Source organism: Eulemur rufifrons, chromosome 6, assembly GCF_041146395.1.
Source record: "Eulemur rufifrons isolate Redbay chromosome 6, OSU_ERuf_1, whole genome shotgun sequence".
In the NCBI taxonomy this organism is placed as follows: Eukaryota; Metazoa; Chordata; class Mammalia; order Primates; family Lemuridae; genus Eulemur; species Eulemur rufifrons.
The window spans coordinates 43151322-43176049 of NC_090988.1; the positions used below are offsets into that span (position 1 = coordinate 43151322).

Sequence of the window (24728 nt, forward strand, 5' to 3'; positions counted from 1 at the left end):
TTCTTCTGTGATTTGAGAATAATGCCTATCTCCTAGGGTAGTTCTGAGGATTAAATGAGGTAATGTAAATACTGTGCTTGGCACATAGAAGGTATTCAAAAACTGGGTGTAATTATCATTAATGATTGTGCTATTTCTGGGAATGGATTAGGTTCTACACAATGCTTTGGAGAGAGCACATAAAATGAGAACAATGCATATATAGTGCTTGCTATGATCCATATGCTGTTCTCAGCACTTTACTCAGTAAGATGGATGTTTTTAAGCATTGCAATCATCCTTCAAGGTAGTTTTTATTATTATCATCTTCACTTTACAGTTCAGGAAACTGAGGCACAGAAAGGTTGAGTAACCTACCCAAGGTAAATCAGATTGCAAATATAGTGCTTCATTTTCTGGAGCACTGCTATTATCCTGCTGAAAAAATACCCATGTTAATCATTTTTGATTTTGCCTTTATGAGGGTAAAATAATGACACAATGACACGGACAATTCTGAGGGGAAAAAAAACAAAACAAAAACAGACAAGCAAAAAATTTGCCCAAGGTTACACAACTAAGTGACAAAGTTGAGATGTGAACCCAAGCACTCTCTCTCCACTACTCTCACTATGACAGTATATCACTACAAATAACTTAATTGTTTAATCCATGAATCATGCATGAGAGAAAGAGCTTTCTGACTTTCAGTGATTACCTGTTGGTGCAATAGTACCACCATGTTACCTGGGCAAGTTGGCCCTTGCTTTAGGCCCTGGGCTTCAGAAGGCCCCACATATTATAACACAAAAATTAGTTGATTAAATGACACCTGGCTGAAAAAAAACTATGCCAATCAAACACAAAACTGGCTGAATAAATAGATAAATAAATAAACACATGGGCACCTCTGGCTCTTAAGATTCTGGCCCTCAGCATTGAGGTAGTATGTTCCTTTTTTTAGTTTTTGAAGAGACAGGGTCTCACTATGTTGCCCAGTCTGGTCTCGAACTCCTCGGCTCAAGTGATTCTCTTGCCTCAGCCTCCCAAAGTTAGGATTACAGGCATAAGCCACCATGCCTAATGGACACAGTATGTTCTTAAGCACCCACTCTCATGCTTAACAGCATTGAGGCCACAGGGAAATGCTTCTTTACATCTCTTGTCCTATGTTCTAAAATGAAAAGGCAACTGTGTCTAAATGCTGTGAAGTCCTATGCATTGTACCACCACCAAATTTGGAGATGAACATCAGCAATTCAGAGGATTTGAATAACAGAAGCGACTAAGTAGGAGAATAGATTAACTTTTTAGATCCTTCCTCCCAGATAGCAAGAGAACAAGAGATTTTTGCATAATGCGGTTATTTTCTAGCACACAAAGCATCCATTTTCTTGCTTTTCTTCACATTTTAATTTGTGTTTCTGGAGTACTCATGAACTGGTGTTTTATTGGGAATAATTAAACATGGTAGCTGAGGAATATTTTGTAATATAAAATAATTCATATTACTCTTCATTGTGTGTTTGTGCAGGCAATCTGTAATATACACCAAGTGTGATGTCAGTTCTTCACATTGGCACTGGATGGGCATTGAATGTAAAAACTGAAAATAGTTTTATTTTTAGTAAAATATTTAAATAGACGCAAATAAATTTTTAAAATATTTTCTTTCAATAATATTGATTTCAAATTTTGATATTTAATAACTATACTTTGTTTTTCCCTTTTTAATATTAAGAAAGATAATTTTGAACACTTTAGAAAAATCATTTCCAAACAAAATAATTGTAATTTTCCAACTTATTACATTTAGTTTACATTTTATTTTATTTTATTTTTTCTTTTCTTCCTTAAGACCTCCTTTCGAGAACACTTTGCATTTTTTTTTGATGGAAAATATATTTGAACACTTTGAATACAATTACTTTTAAAAAAAAAAAATTTTTTGGAGCATTGAGAATAAGTACAAGTTAAGACCCAGAGAGAAATAGAAAATATAAAAGTAAAATTCAAAAAATATATAAAAGTGAAATTCAGAAAAGGTAAAAAAATTTATCACGGTAGAAGGATAGGACATACTTTTTTTCTTAAAAGTTTGATAGCTTGACATGTGACTTAAATATTTAGACAAATGATGTGTAGGCCTCTATGTATCACCTGGTCCCACCACCAGAGTCTTAGGGGTGGGCCTTTCAGGGAGAGTTCATGCACAGTTGTCAAAGCAAGCTCTTTTTGGCCTAACTCATATCTTAGTCTGTCTAAAATAATATAATTAGATCAGTAGCCTCACCAATGGAGAAAAGTCACAAACTAATAGCAGAAAAATCTGCACATTTCTGAAATATGAATAACTTGAAAAGGATTACATGATAGACTTAGGTGTTTTAAGTATTCTACAGCTTTCTTGGGGAAAAAAGTCTGTGTGGAAAACCTCTGCAGTATATTCTGAAATAAAGAAAGATTGCGAAGACAAAAATGATCTTCAAGGAGGAAAAGCATATTAAGAAGTATTTCTATTAATTTGGTCAATCAATAAATGTGTAATGAGACTCATGTCATGTGCCCCAGCAGAAAAACAACACTGAAGAGAGGAAATCCAACACAAGCCAAAGATGTGGTCTTGCCAGCAGGGATTTTACAATCTAATTGATCTAACTGCAGAGACAAGCATTGTAAACCAGAAACAATTAGAAGATATGTACTAAAAGAATTGTGAGGTCCAACAAGTGTTATGGAGGATCAAAGTATAGAAAGATTGGTGTGTTCACCTATGGGGCCAAAAAAAAAAAAAAAAAAGAAAAGAAAGATTGGTGAGATCTTGAATCATCCCGTGGGGAGGGCTTCATAGAGGGCGCTGGGATAAATCTGACAATAATCATCCCTGGAATGGAGTTAGGAAGGGCCTCTTAGGTTCAAGGAAATCACATGAACTATTTTTAAAACAAACAAAATGCCATAGCTCTGCCTCCTTCCTCCCCCACAGCAGTGCTGTATGTAAATGTTCCTAGTGTTATCTAGTCCTATTCTTTTTTTATCAATGATGGAACTGTGACTTGGTATGTGTGTGAATATCATTATATAGCACCCTTTCCTCTTTCTGATTCCGTAATCAGCTGGAAGATAGACATCCAGAGTCAGATAACTAGAAGTTAAAATAGCTTTATTAGTGGTAAAAAGCTAAATTGAAAGATAAGACTTTGATATGTGTCCACATTTCACCCCAAAATTTGATAGACTAACCCATCTAGATATGAGTCCACCAGACACCGCCAGGCCTCCTTAAGCAGATAAGGTCTCCCTTATCACTCAGCAGAAAACAGGCTGGGTGAGGTCTCTGCAGACAGATCCAACCAGGTGAAGGCTTTGCACAGGGTGAGCTAGGGTGAGGTGAATGAGGCACTCAGGGTGCAAAATTCAAGGAGACCCTTATCCTCAGGTTTGTGAATATGTTTGCTGCATACACCTGAGAGTGCAGGTCCTCTTAAATTGTGTGCCCCAAGTTCCTCACTGGCCTCACACTGGTCCTGTCCCTGGCCAACCATGTCCATTTCTTTTTCCTGAACTCCCTGGTCAGGTAAATCACTCCTCCTCCCGTAGGGAGAATGAATACAAGGGCAAAGAGGGACTAGGGGGTGGTATTCTAGTGGATGTGTCTGCATGTGGAGAGATGAGGGGAAAGGGCCCACCTCCCGAAAGGGCCCAGAGAAGTGAAGTTTCTCACCAAGACCATATAACCAGCACAGACAGGACTTCTGATTTCCTGTTCAAAAAAAAAGATATAATGCAGTTTAGAGTGATTAAACTCACTAGAGCACTCTTAACCAGATCTTTGTTATTACTGTTATTATTATAATTTTGCCTTCATGACACTTTTAGGTGACTCAGGCAAACATATATATTCCTATAGTGATAGTTGGGAAGGCCATGTGAAAATGAAGTTACACTGCCACAAAGCCAAGGAACACCTGGAGCCACCAGAAGTTGGAAAAGGCAAAGAAGGATTCTCCCCTAGACCCTTGGAAGGGAATATGGCCCTGCCAACACCTTGATTTTGGACTTCTGACCTCTAGAACTGTGAGAGAATAAATTTCTATTGTTTTAAGCCATCAAATTTGTGTTAATTTGTTACAGAAGCCCTAGGAAACCAATACATAGGGCAGTTATATATTTTTAAAAGCTCTGTATTAGCTACCTATTATCCCAAAACTGGGTGGCTTAAAACGATAGTATCTCAGCCAGGTGCGGTAGCAAGCACCTGGAGTCCCTGCTACTTGAGAACCTGAGGCAGGAGGACAGCTTGAGCCCAGTGGTTTGAGGCTATAGTGTGCTATGATCATGCCTGTGACCAGCCACTGCACTCCAGCCTGAGCAACATAGAGAGACCCCTGTCTCTAAAACAAACAAAACAAAACGAAACAAAACAAAACAGCCCAATATCTTAATGTAGTTTCTGTAGGCCAAGAGTTTGGGAACAGCTTGGCTGGGTCGTTCTGGCTCAGGATCTCTCATGAGGTTGCAGTCCAGATGTTGGTCAGGGCTTCTGAAGGCTTGAATGCGGTGTTGGAAGATCTGCTTCTAAGATGGCTTATCCACAAAGCTGGCGAGTTAGTGCAGGCTGTTGGCAGGAGGCCTGAGTTCTGTGCCACGTGGACCTTTCCCTTGGACTGTGTGAGTGTTCTCATAACTTGGTTGCTGATTTCTGCCAAAGTGAGTGAGCCAAGAAAGAGCAAAGTGAAAGCTGCAATATGTTTTATGACCCTAACCTCAGAAGTCACACGCCCTCAATTCCTCAATATTCTATTGGTTGCACAGGTCATTCCTGTTCATTGTGGGAAGGGGCTATACAAAGGCAAGAATGCTAGGAAGTGAAAATCACTGAGGTCCAGATTGGAGGCTGGCTAGCACAGGTCCCAAAATTTTCAGGGTATTTCTGGAGCTAGAATATTTTCTACACAGTCACCTAGACCATTTATGTCTAGAGCCACAATGCTAAACAATATAAATACTCTTTGGAGTAATGAATGTGAGTTACTACAAGTTATTCAAATATTTAATTCTATTTGCTTTCATATTTTACATTGAATCTTTTAAAATATGCTATTTTCATGGGTAAAAAATCATCTAATATCAGCAATTTCATATAGGTCATTCAATATGAAATGTCTGATTTTGAATCAAAAGTTTAGTATAGCTCAAACAAGAAGCAGTAAAATTAATCAAAGTTATGTGTCTAAACTATTGACACAGTTTTGTCATTTTAACAGTAGCTTGTTTGTGCCAGCAGCATAGAAGCCTGGAGAGCAAGTTGTGATGAAATTATGAAAGGCCTTTTCCACAGCTTGTTGAGAATTAAATATTTTTTCTTGTAAGAAATGGTCCTGGAAGAAGTAGTAGTCAGTTGGCATAAGGTCTGGTGAATACGGTGGATGACAGAGAGTTTCTGAGTCCAATCTCTGTAGTTTGAGCCATGTTGTTTGTGTGACATGTGGTCTTGTAAGAGGATTGACCTGTCTCTATTGGCCAATCTCGGCTGTTTAATTACAAGCATCCTCATCATTTTGTCCAACTGGTTGCAGTAGACACCTGCTGTAATCGACTGACTAGGTTTCACGAAGCTGTAGTGGATAATACCAGCACTGGGCCACCAAACAGACACCATTAGCTTTTTTTGATGAATATTTGGTTTTGGACTGTGTTTCAGCACTTTATCTTTATCCAGTCATTGTGCTGAACACTTGTGATTGTCAAAAAGAATCTATTTTTTATCATACTTAACAATAGGGTGTAGAAATGTTTCACCTTTATGTCGTGACAGCAAAGAAAGGCCTGCTTCATGATGATTTTTCTTTTGATGTTTGTTTAATTTATATAGTACCCATTATCTAGCTTCTTTACCTTGTCAATTTGTTTTAAATGGTCTTATATTGTTGGAATAATAACATCAAACCTTGTTGTTAATTTATGTGTAGGTTAAGATGGATTTGCTTCCACTATAGTTTTTAGTTTATCATTATCTACCTTGGTCTCAGGTTGTCCACATGGCTCATTTTTAAGATTAAAATTACCAGAACAGAACTTTTTAAACCATCGACATACTGAGTGTTCACTAGCCACATCCTTTCCAAACACTTTATGGATATTTTGAGCTATCTGTGTTGTATTGGTTTTACAACAGAACTTATATTTGAAAGTTATATGAATTTTTGACTTGTGTATGGTTGTACAAAAATTGTTCTAAAAATTTGAAAGATAATCACAAGTCAAAACTTACGTTTGAAAGAATGAGGCTGTACCTTTACAATAAAAATCAAAAAGTAGTGTCAAAGTGAAATGTCACAGATATTAACTGTCAAACTTAGTACTCAAGGAAATCAGACATTTCATACTTAATAACCGAATAGTACTTATAAAGCTGGGACTGTGAGCTAAGATACCTTAGATAAACTTTTAAGAAGTTATAAATATAAAAATACTTTTCTTTAAAAACATTAATTAACAGAATTTTATTTATTTTTATTTTTATTTTTTTTTTTTTGAGACAGAGTCTCACTCTGTTGCCCGGGCTAGAGTGAGTGCCGTGGCGTCAGCCTAGCTCACAGCAACCTCAAACTCCTGGGCTCAAGCGATCCTCCTGCCTCAGCCTCCCGAGTAGCTGGGACTACAGGCATGCACCACCATGCCCAGCTAATTTTTTGTATATATATATTTTAGTTGTCCATATAATTTCTTTCTATTTTTAGTAGAGACAGGGTCTCACTCTTGCTCAGGCTGGTCTCGAACTCCTGACCTCGAGCGATCCACCCGCCTTGGCCTCCCAGAGTGCTAGGATTACAGGCGTGAGCCACCGCGCCCGGCCTAATTAACAGAATTTTAAATGAACTAGAATTAAAGCACTCTGGTTATTTGAAATATCACTATTGCTTTGATGTTCTCATAAAGTTTTCAGTTCATGAGATGAAGGATGTGTGGCAAAAGTTCTGAGACAGTAACGTATCAGTGTGATTCGATGAAAGTAATTTAACATCCCTGGGACCAGTTTTCTTTATCTGTAAATGAAGGAATGAGACTAGATGACATCTAAGTAGTCTTTCTGTGCTAATTTTTTTTTTTTTTTAAGACAAGGTCTCACTCTGTCGCCCAGGCTGGAGTGCAGTAGCACGATCATAGCTCACTGCAGCCTCCAACTCTGGGCCTCAAGCAATCCTCCCCACTTTGGCCTGTCAAAGTGCTGGGATTACAGGCATGAGCCCCATGCTGGGCCTGTGCTAAAAATTTTTAACATGTCTTTATATGCTGTGTATGAGCCACAACCAGTTCCTTTCTTAAACTCACAGTAAGAAGAATTGCATATTTAACTGAGTTCTACCAAAATATCTTCAACCAAATATGTTTATCACATAGAATTAACAGTCAAACTCAAGGTCCCTAATGTTTATTAGTAGTCCAGAGAGTCTTCTTTCCTACTTTGTTCTCTCGAAAGCATAGACTGCCCTTCAGTAAATCAATTTACTTAATTTGACTTGCTATATTTGACAACGTTTTTTGGGTTTACATATTTTTTTCTTGTGCCAAGTACTGCATTTTTCATTTCCCACAGAACCAGGACAAACTGTACATCCCCTACTGTGTCCAGGGCCAATCTGGCTAAGTGTCAACTATGTTAATTGGTATAGAGAAAACAGCAGCCCTATTTTTATCTGATTAAAAATCCCCACAAACATTCTCCTTTAAACTAAAGCTATGTCAGTACAAAGTGATTTAATTATAATATAAAGTTTGGCAGCTGTGTCCATCCTGCCTTTATTTTACTGTAGCATGCAGAAATGTTGCCGTTTCCTGGAATCGGAATCCAGCATCTAAAAATTTAATCCTACTCTTGGAGGTTTAGAATTCAGTACTCAAAACTTTCACTAGACTGCCAGTTGAAATAAAATATCTTTGTTTTAAAGTGATATGTTTAAACAAAAGATTTACTGAGCAATCTATAGAACCTTATTGAAAAGGTAGTTTGAAATATTTTATTCTGCTGTTAAAAAGTCTATGCCGGGCCGGGCGCGGTGGCTCACGCCTGTAATCCTAGCACTCTGGGAGGCCGAGGTGGGCGGATCGTTTGAGCTCAGGAGTTCGAGACCAGCCTGAGCAAGAGCGAGACCCCATCTCTACTAAAAATAGAAAGAAATTATATGGACAGCTAAAAATATATATAGAAAAAAATTAGCCGGGCATGGTGGCGCATGCCTGTAGTCCCAGCTACTCGGGAGGTTGAGACAGGAGGATCGCTTGAGCTCAGGAGTTTGAGGTTGCTGTGAGCTAGGCTGACGCCACGGCACTCACTCTAGCCTGGGCAACAGAGTGAGACTCTGTCTCAAGAAAAAAAAAAAAAAAAAAAAAAAAAAAAAAAAGTCTATGTCTGGGGAGGAAGCAGCTGAGACCCCTCCAAGGGTCGGGGGCCAGATTAATTTAGCAAGAAAAAGGGGCGGGAAGGGTTGTAGAGCATCTGTCAATCCCCCACCGTGAACGACGTGGTTTCTGCAGTGAAGCAGTACATTTCTAAAATGATAGAGGACAGCGGGTGGAGTATGAAAGTATTTCTCATGGATAAAGAGATGACTGGCATAGTGAGTATGGTACGCACACAATTGGAGATTCTTCAGAAGGAAGTGTGCCTCTTTGAACGCATTGATTCTCAAAATCCAGAGACCATGAAACAACTGAAGGCAATTCGTTTTCTTCGCCCTGCGAAGGTACTACATAAACTGAGCTGCCACCTACCCAGGCAAATGCAGAACACTGTGATCTGAAAGCAGTAAGGAGGCAAAATAAATTTGTATTATCATCAAAAAAAAGTCTACGTCTTAAAAATTGCCCTAGCATGAGCAGATTATGTAATATAATTACTTTAGTTAATTGAGGTGTGGGAGGTGTGGGTGTAAAAGAGTAAAAGGTAATGAACTTTGATAAATTCATATGAGCAATAATAAGGTACTGGAGAAAACTTAATTTTATCAGAGAGTGACTATATCTTCAGCCCTCTCCTTCAATATTGTATCCTGCCTCTTTTTATTTTATTTTATTTTTTTTTATTTTTTTTTTTTTATTTTTTTTTTTTTTTTGAGACAGAGTCTCACTCTGTTGCCCAGGCTAGAGTGAGTGCCGTGGCGTCAGCCTAGCTCACAGCAACCTCAGACTCCTGAGCTCAAGCGATCCTCCTGTCTCAGCCTCCCGAGTAGCTGGGACTACAGGCATGCACCACCATGCCCGGCTAATTTTTTTTTTTTTTTTCTATATATATTTTTAGCTGTCCATATAATTTCTTTCTATTTTTAGTAGAGATGGGGTCTCGCTCTTGCTCAGGCTGGTCTCGAACTCCTGAGCTCAAACGATCCGCCCACCTCGGCCTCCCAGAGTGCTAGGATTACAGGCGTGAGCCACCGCGCCCGGCCTTATTTTATTTTTTTTTAATATGGAACGCTTCACAAATTTGCGTGGCATCCTTGCGCAGGGGCTATGCTAATCTTCTATGTTTCGTTCCAATTTTAGTATATGTGCTGCCGAAGCAGCACTATCCTGCCTCTTTAATGTTGGAATTCCCCCAGACTGTCTTTAACTCACTATCAGGTTAACTTCATACATTCCATGACTTCACCAACTATTTGTACACTCATATTCTTTGGGTCTGTATCTCCAGCTTACTGAAAGCCACATTAATGTGCTTTGGTATACTGGACAGCTCCGTTTGGTTATCTCCTGAACAACTCAAAATCAATATGTCTAGGACTTCCAGTTTCCGTTCCTACATGTAAGTAGCTTAAAAGTCACTACTTCATCCTAACAAGTAAAAAGCTGAACAAACAGAAAAATCAACAACACTTCTTAAATTTGTCAAAAAAAAGTGAGGTCACAGGGCAAACCACTTCCTCCAAATTGAAGACAGGCAGATACGGGGAATCACAATTTACCAAAGCAGAAACCCACAATCAGAAAGCTCTGCAGGAGTAAGGGCTAGGATAGGAAAACCTAAACTGTAATCATTGGAGGTTCAGTGCGGACAAGCCTGAGAGTTATAAACTCCAAGGGGAACCAGTCATAGGGGGGTCCCAACACTTTTATGAGTTTTACCTCATGGAGTTCTACCAGGTACAGTGAATACTGGAGAAAAATCTCCTCATGCTCTTGCAGGGGGAGGGGAAAAGGAACTATATTTTTAAAAAGAGGACGTCTGTAATATAGAGGTGATTTAAAGAATACTAGAGGATGTATATAGATGATATGAAAATACTACCCTTAAAGCTCCATATTTTTATTTACTTATTATTTTTTTTTAAGAGATGGGGTCTAGCTATGTTGCCCAGGCTGGACTTGAACTCCTGGGCTCAAGTGATACTTAGCCTCCTGAGTAGCTGGGACTACCCACATGTGCCATAGAACCGGGCTCCATTTTTAAATATGCCAAAGCATTCTGTTCTCAACAAGGCCTACCCTCAGGAGAAACTGTTACCCTTAGAGTGAGGTGTTGTCCAACACCAACCACAAATTCTCCAATTCTCTGAACACCAACTGGGTGTCCAACAATTCAATTCAATTCTAACACTAACTACCTGGAGTTAGTGTCAGACTCTATGGGTTTAAGGGCTCTGTCCCGCAAGACTGCCCCCAGTTGAGATGCCAATTACAAGTCCCAGGCCACTCACATTTCTGACTCATTGGCCAGAAGTTTGGGCTTCCCACGATCTCTCCTCAGTCTCAATAATTTGCTAGAATGGCTCACAGAACTCAGGAAGGCACTTTACTTATATTTACTGTTTTATTATAAAGGATACAAATGAGCAATCAGATGGAAAAGCACATAAAGTGAGGTCTGGAAGGATCCTGAGCTCAGAAGTTTCAGTTCTCATGGAGTTAGGGTGCACCACCCTTCCAGCACATGAATGGATTCACCAATTTGGAAGCTCTCTGAATTTCACTGCTCAAGAGCTTTTATGGAACTCAATCTCCATGTCCTCTATCTCCTTCCCAGAGGTTGGTGAGTGGGGCTGAAAGTTCCAACCCTCTGATCCCTTGGTCTTTTGGGTGACCAGCCCCAACCTGAGGACTTGTAGGGGCCCCACCCTAAGTCACCTCATTAGCATAAACATGGGTGTGGTTGAAAGGGACTCATTATGAATAACAAAAGAGACTCCTATCATTCAGCAAATTCCAAGAGTTTTGGGAGCTCTGTCCCAGGAGGCAAGGACAAAGACCAAATATATTTTTATATTATACCACAAGAGCCTAACCTGCTGGGAATTGTTAGAACCTAACCTATCTGGGGGAATAGAAATGCACAGGCTCACAGAAAAACTGTGATTTAATGATAGGACTATAGAATGCTTCACATTCCCTCTAACCTTACCACCATATCACTAAAAACCTATTTACTGCATTTCTTTTACCCAGTTCATCATGTCAAGATTTTAACAAAATAGTAGTATACAAAGCACATAAAAAGGCAAAACAAAAAAAACAAACAAAAAACCAGTTTGAAAAAACTGAACAAGCATCAGAACTAGAGTCAAATATGGCAAGGATTTTGGAATTATCAGACTGGGAATTAAAACAACTATGATTAATATGCTAAGGGCTTCTTTTCTTTTTTCTTTGAGATAGAGTCTCTGGCTCTGTTGCCCGGGCTAGAGTGCCATGGGGTCAGCCTAGCTCACCTCAAACTCCTGGGCTCAAGCAATCTTCCTGCCTCAGCCTCCTGAGTAGCTGGGACTACAGGCACGTGCCACCATGCCTGACTAATTTTTTTTCTATTTTAGTAGAGACGGGGTCTTGCTCTTGCTCAGGCTGGTCTTGAACCCCTATCCTCAAGCAATCCTCCCACCTTGGCCTCCCAGAGTGCTGGGATTACAGGTGTGAGCCACCACAGCTGAGGGTTCTAGTATAAAAAATAAGGCAACCTTCAAGAACAGATGGAAAATGTAAGCATAGTGATGAAGATGGGAATTCTAAGAAAAAAATCAGAAAAAATGCTAGAGATCAAAAACACTATAACAGAAAGAAAGAGTGCCTTTGATGGCCTCCTTAGTAGGCTGGACTCAGCTGAGGAAAGAAATCTCTGAGTTTGAGAATATAACAAAGAAACTTCCAAAAGTAAAAGGCAAAGAGAAAAAAAAATACTGAAAAACAAAAACAAAAACCCAGAACAGAATATCCAAGAACTGTGGGACAACTACAAAAGTGTAACTTACATGTGTTACCTGTAGTGTGTGATTTTCCTCAGTTCTTGTAACCAGTAACAAAGAATTGAAACCAAACACCAAAGTATCTAAGTGTGATCAGAAAGTGTTATTTAGCAAACACACTACTAAACAGACATGGAAGTGGGCTGTTAAAAGTGATCAATAATCAACGAAGTTATTTAAGCAAACAGACAACAGAACACTCTGAAGGGGTCAAAGCAGCACACGTCCAAGCATACAGTGGCCTGGAGTGTCTTTGGGTTCCCCTTTTCTTTCCTCCAACTTGCATTGTTGTTTTCCCGACCAATGTGGAGGAGGTTTTTCTACTTTATTTTTTCAGGCCAGGATGTGTCATGGCTTCCGAAACCCATTCAAGGGGGTAATAATATACGATAATGATGGTATAATGAAGTTAGAGTTACTTGAGGACACTTTTGCCCTTCATCTGCACAGGCGCCTCCCAAGCGGCTTCCCCAAACTGGAGTAAACAAGGTATTTTTGCAATGGTTACAATCGCAGCTTGACTCCAGCTTTTGTTTTCACTAATCTGTAGCCCAAATTCTGTTCCTAATCATTCTGCCCCACCTCTGTTCCCTATTCTGATCTCCTGCATCACATGTGACTGGAATATATGAAAGAGAACAAAGAAAGGAACTGAAGCAATATTTGAAGCAGTAACACATGGGTCAAAAAAAATCTCAAGAAAAATTTAAAAATATTTTGAACAAAATAAAAATACAACTTATCCAAATTGGTAGGATGCAGCAAAAGCAGTACTTGGAGGGAAATTTATAGCATTGAATGAATACATTAGAATAGAAGAAATATCTAAAATCAATCTAAGCTAGTAATTTAGGGAATGAGGAAAAGAAGAGCAAATTAAATCCAATGTAAACAGAAGAAAAGAAGAGCAAGAATTAGGGCAGAAATCAATGAAATTGAAAACAATTAATAGAGAAAAATCAAGAAAAACAAAAGCTTATTCTTTGAAAAGATCAATAAAATCAACAAGCCTTTAGCCACGCTATCTATGAACAAAAGGGAGAAGACACAAATTACTAACATCAGAGAGGAAAGAGGGGACATCACCAGAGATTCCAAGGACATTAAGAGGAAGGAGAAACATGATGAACAGCTCTATGCTCACAAATTTAATAAGCTAGATGAAATGAACTAAATCCTTGAAAGACACAGTCTGCCAAAACTCACATAAAGAGAAATAGACCATCTGAGTAGGTCTATATATACTAAAGAAATTATATCAATAATCAATAACCTTCTAACACAGAAAGCACCACGCTCAGTTGGGTTCACTGGTGAATTATAACAAACATTTAAGAAAAAACAAATTGTACCAATTCTCTACAACCTTTTTCAAAAGATAAAAGTCGAAAAAAATACTTCCTAACTCATTTTGTGAGGCTGGAATTACCCTAATACCAAACCAGACAAAGACATTACAACATAACTACAGACCAATAACTCTTACAAATATAGATGTAAAAGCTCTCAAAAATTATTAGCAAATTGAATCCAAGTGTGTATAAAAAGAATTATATACCTTGAACTAGTGGGATTTATTCCAGGTATGCAAGGCTGGGTTAGCATTTGAAAAGCAATTAGTAGGCTCATGCCTGTAATCCTAGCACTCTGGGAGGCCAAGGCGGGTGGATCCTTTGAGCTCAGGAGTTTGAGACCAGCCTGAGTAAGAGAGAGACCCTGTCTCTACTAAAAATAGAAAGAAATTAGCTGGACAACTAAAAATATATAGAAAAAATTAGCCAGGCATGGTGGCGCATGCCTGTAGTCCCAGCTACTCGGGAGGCTGAGGCAGTAGGATTGCTTGAGCCTAGGAGTTTGAGGTTGCTGAGCTAGGCTGACACCACAGCACTCTAGTCCGAACCACAAAGCGAGATTCTGTCTCAAAAAAAAAAAAGAAAAGAAAAGCAATTAGTAAAACCTACCACATCAACAGGTTAAAGAAGAAAACCTACATTATCATATCAACAGTACAGAAAAAGCAGTTGACAAAATCCAACACCCATTCATGATAAAAAAAAAACTCCCAGATCCAGAAGGGATTCTTCTGCCAAAAAAAAAAATAAATAAATAAAAGAGGAAAAAGAAATATTTTTTAAAAAAATTAAAAAAAAAAAAAAAAACCCTCCCAGGAAACTAGGAATAGAGGGGAACTTCCTCAGCTCGATAAAATACATCTACAAAAATCCACGGCTAACATCATAGGTAATGGTGAGAACTCAAAGCTTTCCCCCTAAGAGCATGAACAAGGCAAAGATGTCTCCTCACAATGGAAGTCCTAGCTAATGAAATAAGAAAATAAAAGATATACAGATTGGGAAAGAAAAATCAAACTGGCTTTGTTTTCAGATGACATGATTGTCTACATAGGAAATCCAAAAGAATTGACAAAAAAACTTCTGGAGCCAATAAGCTATTATAACAAAGTTGCAGAATACAACATTAATATACAAAAGGCAATCTCTTTGCTATATCAGCAATAAACAAGTGCAATTTGAAGTTAAAAACACATTACCGTTTATGTTAGTACCCCCCAAAAATGAAATACTTAGGTATAGAGCTAACAAAATATGTATAAGATCTAGATGAGGAAAAGTGAAAAACTCTGAGGAAATACATCAAGGGACTAATAAATGGAGGGATATTTTATGTTTATGGATACGAAGACTCAGTATTGTTGGAAGATGTCAGATCACCTAAAACTGATCTAAAAAAATAAAGTTTATTAATTAAAAAAATCAGTTATGTCCAAACTGAATACATCTTTCTCTCCCTGCTACTTCCCCAACTTCTTTCCCCTCCAGGGTTCTCTTTTTCAGTGGATAGCATCAAGATACAATCAGCTAACTCAAGTTAGAAACCTAGGAATCAACTTAAACTTTGCATTCTTCCTTATCCATTTCATGTAATCTCTTAATCAAGTCATATGCATTTTACCTATCTCTACGTCCTTGTTTCCATCTCTAATGCCATTGTCATATTGCATCCTACCCACCAGCTAGTTTTCTTTTGATCTTGCCTGTGGGTTAAGTGTTATAAACAAGTACTTTTTTGTTTTTTTTTTTTTTGAGACAGTCTTGCTCTGTTGCCCCGGCTAGAGTGCTGTGGCATCAGCCTAGCTCACAGCAGCCTCAAACTCCTGGGCTCAAGAAATCCTTCTGTACTGTGCAGTTATCAGAGGGTCAATAAAAAAAAAAAGAAGAAGAAAAAAAAAACAAAAAGAAATCTTTCTGCCTCAGCCGCCTGAGTACCTGGGACTACCAGCGCAGACCACCACACCTGGCTAATTTTTTCTATTTTTAGTTGCCTGGCTAATATTTTTTTTTTTCCCATTTTTAGTAGAGATGAGGTCTCACTCTTGCTCAGGCTGGTCTCAAACTCCTGAGCTCAAGCAATCCTCCTGCCTTGGCTTCCCAGAGTGCTAGGATTACAGTCATCAGCCACCACAACCAGCCAGTACAATGATTTTTTATGAGCTTTTTGTTTTCTAATCTTCTATCAGCCTACAGTGAATTAGACCTAATGCAGACCATAAAATGTAAAACTTAGCTCTCCAGAACTTTCTTGATATTTTATCTCATAACAAAGCCTTTAATTAAACTAAAAACCAAAGCATTACACAGGTGGAGGAATGAGGAAAAAGATGGAATAATGGTTTCTGACTCAGGAAATCATTCAATAGATTAATTGAATTTCAGAAATGAAAGGTTCCACAAATACCAGTTAGTCCTCCATGTCATTTCTGTCCTTGGAATCTTTTAGTGCTTCCCCACTGCCTTCAGGACAATATCCAGACTTCTTAATGTGGCATGTGAGGTCCTTTATGACCTGGCTGCTCTCTTCCTTCCAACTTCATCCACCCATATTCTCCATTCACACTGTTGTTCAATCCAAAATCCTATGAGCCATCCTTGCATAGTCTCTTTACATGAGCCCCTCTGCTCTCAGATCCTACTCTCCACGACTCAATCCACCAGCAAATTCTGTTGATTCTATATTCAAAATATATCTAAATCTATTTCATTTCACTTCCATGCCTTCCACTCTAATTTAAGTCATTATCACTGCTCTTCTGGTCTACAGCAATTCCTTCCTAGCTATTTTCCTTGCTTCTGTTCTTGCTTTATATTCCATTCTCCACACAGCAATAAGAATGTACTTAAAATTTTTTTTTCAGATCATATCATTTCTCTGTTCAGAACATCCGATGACTTCTCATCTCACTCAGAATAAAATCCAAATTCTTGCCAAAGCTCCCTGTTTTAGTTTCCTATTGTTGCTGTAACAAAATGACCACAAACTTAGTGACTTAATGCAATGGAAATTTATTCTATTGTCTGATTTTAGACTTCCAACCTCCGGAAGTTACCTTCTTTTAGGTTAGAAGTCTAAAATCAGTCTAATGGGGCTAAAAACAAAGTGTTGACAGAGCTGATTTCTTCTAGAGGTTCCAGGGAGAATCCATTCCTTGCTGCTTCTATCTTCTATATAAGGCATTCCTTGGCTGTGGCCACATCACTCCAATTTCTGCTTCACAAAGCCTTCTCCTCCCTCTGACTGCACATCTTCCTATTACAAGGACCTTGTGATTACATTGATCCCACTCAGACAATCCAGGATAATCTCCCTATCCTTAACTTCAGCACATCTGCAACATTCCTTTACCACGTAAGATAATAAATTCACAGGTTCTGGGAGTTATTAGGACATGGACATCTTTGGTGGTGTTGGTGGGGGAGTTGGCATGATTTAGCCTGCCACACTCCACACAAAAATTGTAAGAAATCCTTTTGATCATAAAAATTTGGATTTGTTGCTAATAAGGGGAAGCATCACTATAACAGAATCTTAATAATGTCTCAAAAGGGGGTAGTTAGGGAAAGATATTTATAGGATTCGAAAGGTGGCTAGTGTTAATCATAAGGTGGCTGTATGGTAGATATTAGTAGCCTATGCAGGGATTGGTTAAAATTTGTAAACTAGGTGAATTGCTAGAACATATGAGTATGAAGAGTTATAATTAAACCTGTTTATTGTGGTTTATCTTGTAACCTATGGTTCTAAACAAGCTGGTGTTAGAATAATAAGAGCTTTGATAGTTTGTGTTGCATGTCATGGAACAGTACAGCTGATCCATTTTGCAAATCATTATAGTTTTTGCTTCATTTCTCAGTCTCCCTTCTTTTTGTCAATCTTCAGCCCAAGCTAGAATAAATAAATACCATTATTTCCTGGGACATGATCCGTCCAGATCTGCATTGCTATTTAGTAAGTTTCAATGGTGTACCGAGTTTTTTGTGGCAGTCATTTTGGCCTCTATAAGTATCAGGCCTTCTTGTCCTTTTTGTTGGATGATCATTTGTAAATCATCTAGTTTAACAATGGCTGTGCGGCAGCATTTAAGACTCTGAAGATCATATATCTGGTAATGGCATTGTAGACAGATACTAAGACAAAAATTATTAGAGTTTGCAAGGCATTTCAGAGCCATATTCCCAGATTTTCAAAACTGGATAATGAAAGCATATACTATAATCTATTTGGATCTTCCTCATAAAATCAAGTGTCTTTTTTCCTCTAATTTGGGTAGGATTTGTTCAATCCTCCCAGTGTATGAAGAATTAGTCCCATATCTGTTAATTGTCAAAGACAATGGTCTTGGGAATACCATGAGTAAAGGACTAAGGTGTTCATTAACAATCAAGGACTTTAATCCAGAAAAGGGGGGATAAAATAGCCAATAGCATAAAGACACACAGCCAAGAGGATAAGTATATAAAGAAGAATATGCCAATCAGTGGGGTCGTATTCCAATGGTCTTGGGTAGAAACAGCCTACTTCATGCAGTCATCAATTTGTTCCAAGGATCTAGGGCTAGCTGTCTATTCTCATGGAACATCTACCTCTGGATATTATATACACTCCTCAAGGTGCCTTAAAAAACTCATCATGATCTGTTTGTATCTCTAGATCATCTCCCAAGCCTCTTTTTCTTCTTCACTCTTTCTCTGGCCACACTGGCCTTCGTGCCGTTATGCAAACAAGTTAAACTTGTTCCTGCCTAAGAGCCATTGTCCTCATTATTCCCTTTATAATAAATGATCTTCCCCACAATATTTACATTGCTGATTCCCACAACCCACTCAAGTCAAATGTCACCTTCTTAGAAAGTCTTTCCCTTATTACCCAGTTTAAAGTTCTCTTCTCCTATCTTTTTTTTTTTTTTTTTTTGGAGACAGAGTCTCACTCTGTTGCCCTGGCTAGAGTGCTGTGGTGTCAGCCAAGCTCACAGCAACCTCAAACTCCTGGGCTCAAGCAATCCTTCTGCCTCAGCCTCCCGAGTAGCTGGGACTACAGGCATGCGCCACCATGCCCGGCTAATTTTTTCTCTATATTTTCAGTTGTCCAGCTAATTTCTTTCTATTTTTAGTAGAGACGGGGTCTCGCTCTTGCTCAGGCTGGTCTCGAACTCCTGAGCTCAAAGGATCCACCTACCTCGGCCTCCCAGAGTGCTAGGATTACAGGCGTCAGCCACCGCGCCAGGCCTCCTATCATTCTTGATTCTTTTATCCTGCTTAGTTTTTCTTCATAGCACTCTTCACTACCTGCATTTGTTTCATATTTATTTCTTCCTTGTTATGTGCCCCACTTGAAAATAATCACTATGAAGATAGGAAATTTCTGTTTCCTTCAGTGATATGCTTTCAGGACCTAGAAAACTATCCAGCATATATAGGTTCTCAATAACAACTTGCTGAATGAATAAATAAAAACTACACAGAAACTATGCTCAAGCCATATACAACTATTTTGCAGTTCTCAAATGGCTTATTTTTTTTTGCATATCTGGCTCCCTCTGCTTAGAATAACTTTTCCCTGATTTTGTCATACCTCCTAAGCATCCTTCAAGTCTCAGTTTAAGTGGCTAGGCCTCTGGGACCTTCACTGATCCCTTCAAGCAGAATTAGGTGATTCTTTTCTCTGTTCTTATAATACTCTATGCAATATCTCTATAATGGTACTTAACACATTGTGTTAATTATTTTGGCTAATTCATTTCTATATCCTGAGAATTTGGCAGAGTGCTTTGCCCATAGCAAATTCTGAGTAAATATTTGTTGACTGATCTTATATATTGAATGACAACCATGTGTCAAGTATTGTACTAGTTTTTTGTGTACATTGTTTTAATCCTGACAGGAAATCTATAAGATATGCACTATTATTCCTATATTACATATGAGGAAACTGAATAACTTGCCCAGAGTTTTGAATCTAAGTTCAGACCTAAGTGTGTCTGACTCCAAATACAGTGTTTCTCCTATTGCTTCAAATGAATTAATAAATCTCTTTCATTTTACTAATACCTATTGGTCAAAATTCAATATCCTAATTTTAACATCAGCATTAAACCTCTGATATTATTTTAGTTCAATGTTGCATGTTCTAATATACTTTTATTTGATTCAGCCTCTTGGGTTACAGAGAAAAATGGACCCCAGATATCTTAACATCTTATGTAACCTATTTTTATTCTGCTTCATAATCAGCGTTTTTGATGATGATTCAGGGTCAAGGTTTGGTTAATCTTCCCTTTTAAGGGAAAGATTGTATTTAACAACCAGTCTATACATTATCCCTGAACAGCTATGAAAGGCCTAAGTACACTGAAAGTCATATTGAAATTGTAAAATTAATATACCTAAAAGCAAGGAAAGTGTGTCAGGAGTGAGTTACAGATAGTAAGAAGCCTCATACATGTGAGAGAAGCTGGAGGTTACCTTGATTATTGTCTTTGTAGCCATGTTAGATAAAGTAGTTAGTATTAAAGAACCATTTGGAACTTTCATTATGAAAATTTTAAAAAAGTACATGAAATAGTTTCATGAGGAACTCAAGCAGTGAGAGCCCAGGCTCTAAAGTTAGACAAACCTGAGATCTACTCCTATTTCCCTCACTGAATAGCTGAGCAAACTTAAGCAAGTTAAATAATTTTTCCCTAAGCCTCAATTTCTTGATCAGTAAAATGGAGCAAAAAGAGATGTATTAGGCAGGGTAGCTAATTACTGTAACAACATCAAAATCTCAGAGGCATAATTTAATAAAGCAAATAAAAAATCTAACACAGGTGTTTCTGGTCATGCAGCTCTCCTAGGCAGCATTCCTCCAAGGATTCTTTTGTGACCCCAGACTTCTTCCATTTTGTGGTTTCTACCTCCTCTAGATTCTTTAAAGTCTTCATTCAGCTGGTAGGCAGGGAATGAAAGAGAATGTGATGGATGTGTAGGAGGTTTTGAGGCTTTGCGGGCCAATCCTTAAATGGCTTTCATTGTTTTTGTCCATATTCTCTGGGACAGAAATCAGTCACATGACCCCAGCTAATTGTAAAGGAGGCTGGGAAATGCAGTCTAACTGTGCTCAGGGGGAAAAGCAAACAGCTTGGTGAACACAAATCTGTCTCTGCCACTTAAGGTCATGAAGTTCTTTTAGAGTGTAACTGAGATAATCCATGTAATGTGCTCAACACAGAGTAAATAATCACAAAGTTATATGTTATTATTATCACAAGTATGTATGCCAGAAGCACGAGTAAGTTTCCCACAGTTGTATGTGGACGGGGATATGCTCTGAGAAATGTGTCATTAGACAATTTCATTGTGTGAACATCAGAGTGTACTTACACAAACTAGATGGTATAGTCTAGATGGTACACACCTAGCCCATATGATGTAGCCTATTGCTCCTAGACTATAAACCTGTACTGCATGTTACTATACTGAATACTGTAAGTAATTGTAATGCCGTAGTGTTTGTGTACACAAACATCAAAAAGATATAGTAAAAACACGGTATTATAGTCTTAAGGGACCACCATCATATATGCAGTTTGTTGTTGATGGAAACATTGTTATGTGGTTCATGACTATACTTTCTTGGAGGTTCTAGCAAGAGAACTCAGCTACAAAAAAACTCCTTACCTTTTTGTAAGGTTATGATCTTTAACTGATTTGGCAGTTTCAAGAAGTGTAAACATATAAAGGCGACAGAGGAAGGGTTTGCCAGGTGTTCATATCACCTTAGTTAACAGAATGTTAACAGATTATAATTCAGATAACACTAATTTCTAAGAACAGTGAGAATAGGGAACTGGTGGACTCTCTTTGGATTTGGGAATGTATTTAAGTGAAATAATAGGAGTAAAAATTTTGGTCAGTTTTCTCTTCCATATTCTTTTTCTCTTTGATTTTCTTACTTTTAAGACATAGACACTGTTAAGGTTCCTCAAGTGCAGCATACTTTTTTCTCCCTTATTTTCTCCTCTGTTGCCACCTAAAGACCTTAAGATCTCTAAGAAAAAAGACCAACCTTGTCTTGCATATTATTATACCTTAGCATCTAGAAAAGCCTAGCACATAGTATGTAGGCAAGAACTACTTGTTGAATGGATTTAATGTATATTGGCAGTTGCTTCAAGTATTGGCTAAAGGGTCTGGGTAGACTGTTGGAAAGAGAATGAGTTTTAAACCTTGCTTCTGCCACTTATTATCTGTGAGATTCTGGGAAGTTACTTCTAAGACTTGTTTGTTTCCTTGTATTAAATGAGCACAAACCATTTTGGAGTTATTGTTGTAAGAATTAAATGAAAAAACTTACATAGTGTTCCTACCATATAGAAGGTATTAAAAAAAATCTGTTGCTCCTCCTTCTTGCACTCCATGTCTCTCTACAACATACTTTTTAGTACGGAGAGCCTAGGAAATACCATGTACTATTCAAAGTTTTTCCTTCTGTTTTTGGTTTGTTTGTGATCAAAGCAAATAGGCCTTCAAGTTGGTGATCAAAGTTGAGAACTGATTGGTTCCCAAACGACTGATGAGTTCACTGTTAAACAGTATTCAGCACCTAGAACTGATGGGCCTGACACACAGTAGGAGTTCAATACATATTTTTTCACAAAGTAAATTAGTTAACAAAGTACTAGATAAGGATGATGCTCCAGACAGATAATTATGGGATGGGCATGCTATATGTGTGAAAAAGTTGGCAGATTTTATCAAATGAAAGGTGTGAACTGATGGTGTGTCCAAATGGACACAAAAGATTTCAAAGTGTTTTCATTCATTCATTCAACCACCAGCATTCTACTGTGTGTCCACTATACATCAGCCATAATACTAGCATGCAGATATCTTTGCCCCCCATTTGTGCAATAAATCAATTACAATAATAATAACAGAAGGATATACAATATACTATATGAGTAACAAAAGGAAACCAGTGACTGCTTTTTGGGGTGCAAAACAGCATGACATATCCAGGTATGGCAAGTAGTGTGATACTGGCTGAAGTGTGTATGGAGGAATGGGGAGAGACAAGGCTCAAAAAAGTAGTAGTTAGGGCCGGGTGCAGTGGCTCACGCCTGTAATCCTAGCACTCTGGGAGGCCGAGGTAGGTGGATCCTTTGAGCTCAGGAGTTCGAGACCAGCCTGAGCAAGAGCGAGACCCCGTCTCTACTAAAAATAGAAAGAAATTAGCTGGCCAACTAAAATATATATAGAAAAAAAATTAGCCGGGCATGGTGGCGCATGCCTGTAGTCCCAGCTACTCGGGAGGCTGAGGCAGTAGGATTGCTTGAGCCTAGGAGTTTGAAGTTGCTGAGCTAGGCTGATACCACAGCACCATAGCCCGGACCACAAAGCGAGATTCTGTCTCAAAAAAAAAAAAAAAAAAAAAATTAAAAAAAAAAAGTAGTAGTTAGGTAGGGGTCAGATCATGAAGAGCTTTGTCAGATTGAAAGTCCTGAGTTTTATCCTTTAAAGTAATGAAGGGAGTGGTGCTACAGGAAGATTTTAAAGCAAAAAAAAGACAATACATTTTAGGTTCAGAAAGATCTGGATTGGAGGGTCGGGGTATGAGAGGCAATCAGCTAAAAAGTTACTTAAACAGTCTCATTACGAACGAAATCATAAAGGCTGGAATAAAGGCAACAGAAGTGGTATTAAAAAGAAGATGGGTTTGAGAGATCTAAGTAGATTAGGTTTGATGAGGGAAATAAGAGAAGGAGAGCTCAGAATGAATCACAATTTTCTGACAGGGGCTTCTGGGCAGGTGGTGAGGCCATTGACGGAAACAAGGAACAAAGGAGAGGATCAGTATGGATTAAGGATAAGGGATGGTGGGCAGGACAAGAGAAGTTCAGTTTTGGCCATAGTGAGTTGGCATCTGCGGAATTTCAGTAGAAATATTTCTTGAATAGACCACGGAACTGAAACAGAGAGAAAACTAAAATAAGGTAGGTCAGTAATTCCTATCTTTAGAACAATTCCCATCTTCCAAATTTCTCCATATCTTTTTAGATCACAACTGTACATTAACCTTTACAATGACCATTGATTGTTTACATATTTAGAAACTTCTAAAATGTACCCTTAAAAAAGAAGTACAATGATATTTCTAACAGAAGCTAGTTTGTTAAAGTAAACATGGCCAGGTGTGGTGGCTTATGCCTGCAATCCCAGCACTTTGGGAGGCCAGGAGTTCTAGATGAGCCTGGGCAATGTAGCAAGACCCCGACTCTACAAAAGATTTTAAAAAAAATTATCCAGGTGTGGTGGCGCGGGCCTGTAGTCCTAGCCACTCCAGAGGCTGAGGTGGGAGAATTCCTTTGAGCCAGGAGTTCAAGGTTGCAGTGAGCTATTATCGGGCCACTGTACTCCAGCCTGGCTGACAGAGCAAGACCCTGTCTCTAAAAAAAATTTTTTTAAAAATGAAGTAAACATGTCCACAATTATTTGTAAAGGTGATTTGAAAGAATCTCTTTGGTAAAAGTAACAGTGAAAATACTTTCCTAGAATGTCATTTACAGTAGTGCATAAAAATGTTTCCCTAAGGATAAAATATTTAGCCACTGATAGACTATGTTAATGTTGATCTCAGATTGGGCTTTACCAGTACAGAGGCCCAGGCCAACCAGTAACTTATGCAGTGGAACCCATAGGAAAGCAGTAATGATGACTGACAACATGTCTTGAGAATTGGGTAACTCCTCTGCTGGATGGACACGGGGCAGCAAACTCGGCACCAAGCCACAGATGGATTGCAGTGCACTGAAGGAAGTCATTACGGTTTTATGAAATTTGAGGCTGGCTTTACAAAGATGAAGGCTGTTGGTTTAAGAACTGTGTTCTTGGCAAAAACATGGTGCTACAGAATTTCATCAGCCATAGTGGGGAAAAAAGGGGGTGAGCAGGTGTAGAGGGAAAGGGAATGGGAGGAGACCACAAAATTCCTGATATGATACATAAAATGTTAAATATCTGAGTTTTGCATCTTTTGAGAGTCACCAGATTGAGGCACAGTATTTTGGATATGGCTGGCAGATGGCATACACAGACTGAGTATGTTAGCATTTCATTTGAAACTAGTAAGATTACATGGTAACTTAACATTCATAGAGATTTTAAAACTTACCCCTAACCCTGG

General features: G+C 38.4%; 2 non-coding genes across 2 annotated transcripts; one reads left to right on the plus strand and one right to left on the minus strand.

Annotated features, from left to right (window-relative positions):
- The first annotated feature begins 364 nt into the window (after positions 1-364).
- On the plus strand, positions 365-495 carry LOC138385599 (small nucleolar RNA SNORA69). The gene has a single exon (XR_011233819.1). It is a non-coding gene; the product is annotated as a small nucleolar RNA SNORA69 (small nucleolar RNA).
- Positions 496-9439: 8944 nt separating this feature from the next.
- On the minus strand, positions 9440-9545 carry LOC138385529 (U6 spliceosomal RNA). The gene has a single exon (XR_011233762.1). It is a non-coding gene; the product is annotated as a U6 spliceosomal RNA (small nuclear RNA).
- Between the last annotated feature and the right edge of the window lie 15183 nt (positions 9546-24728).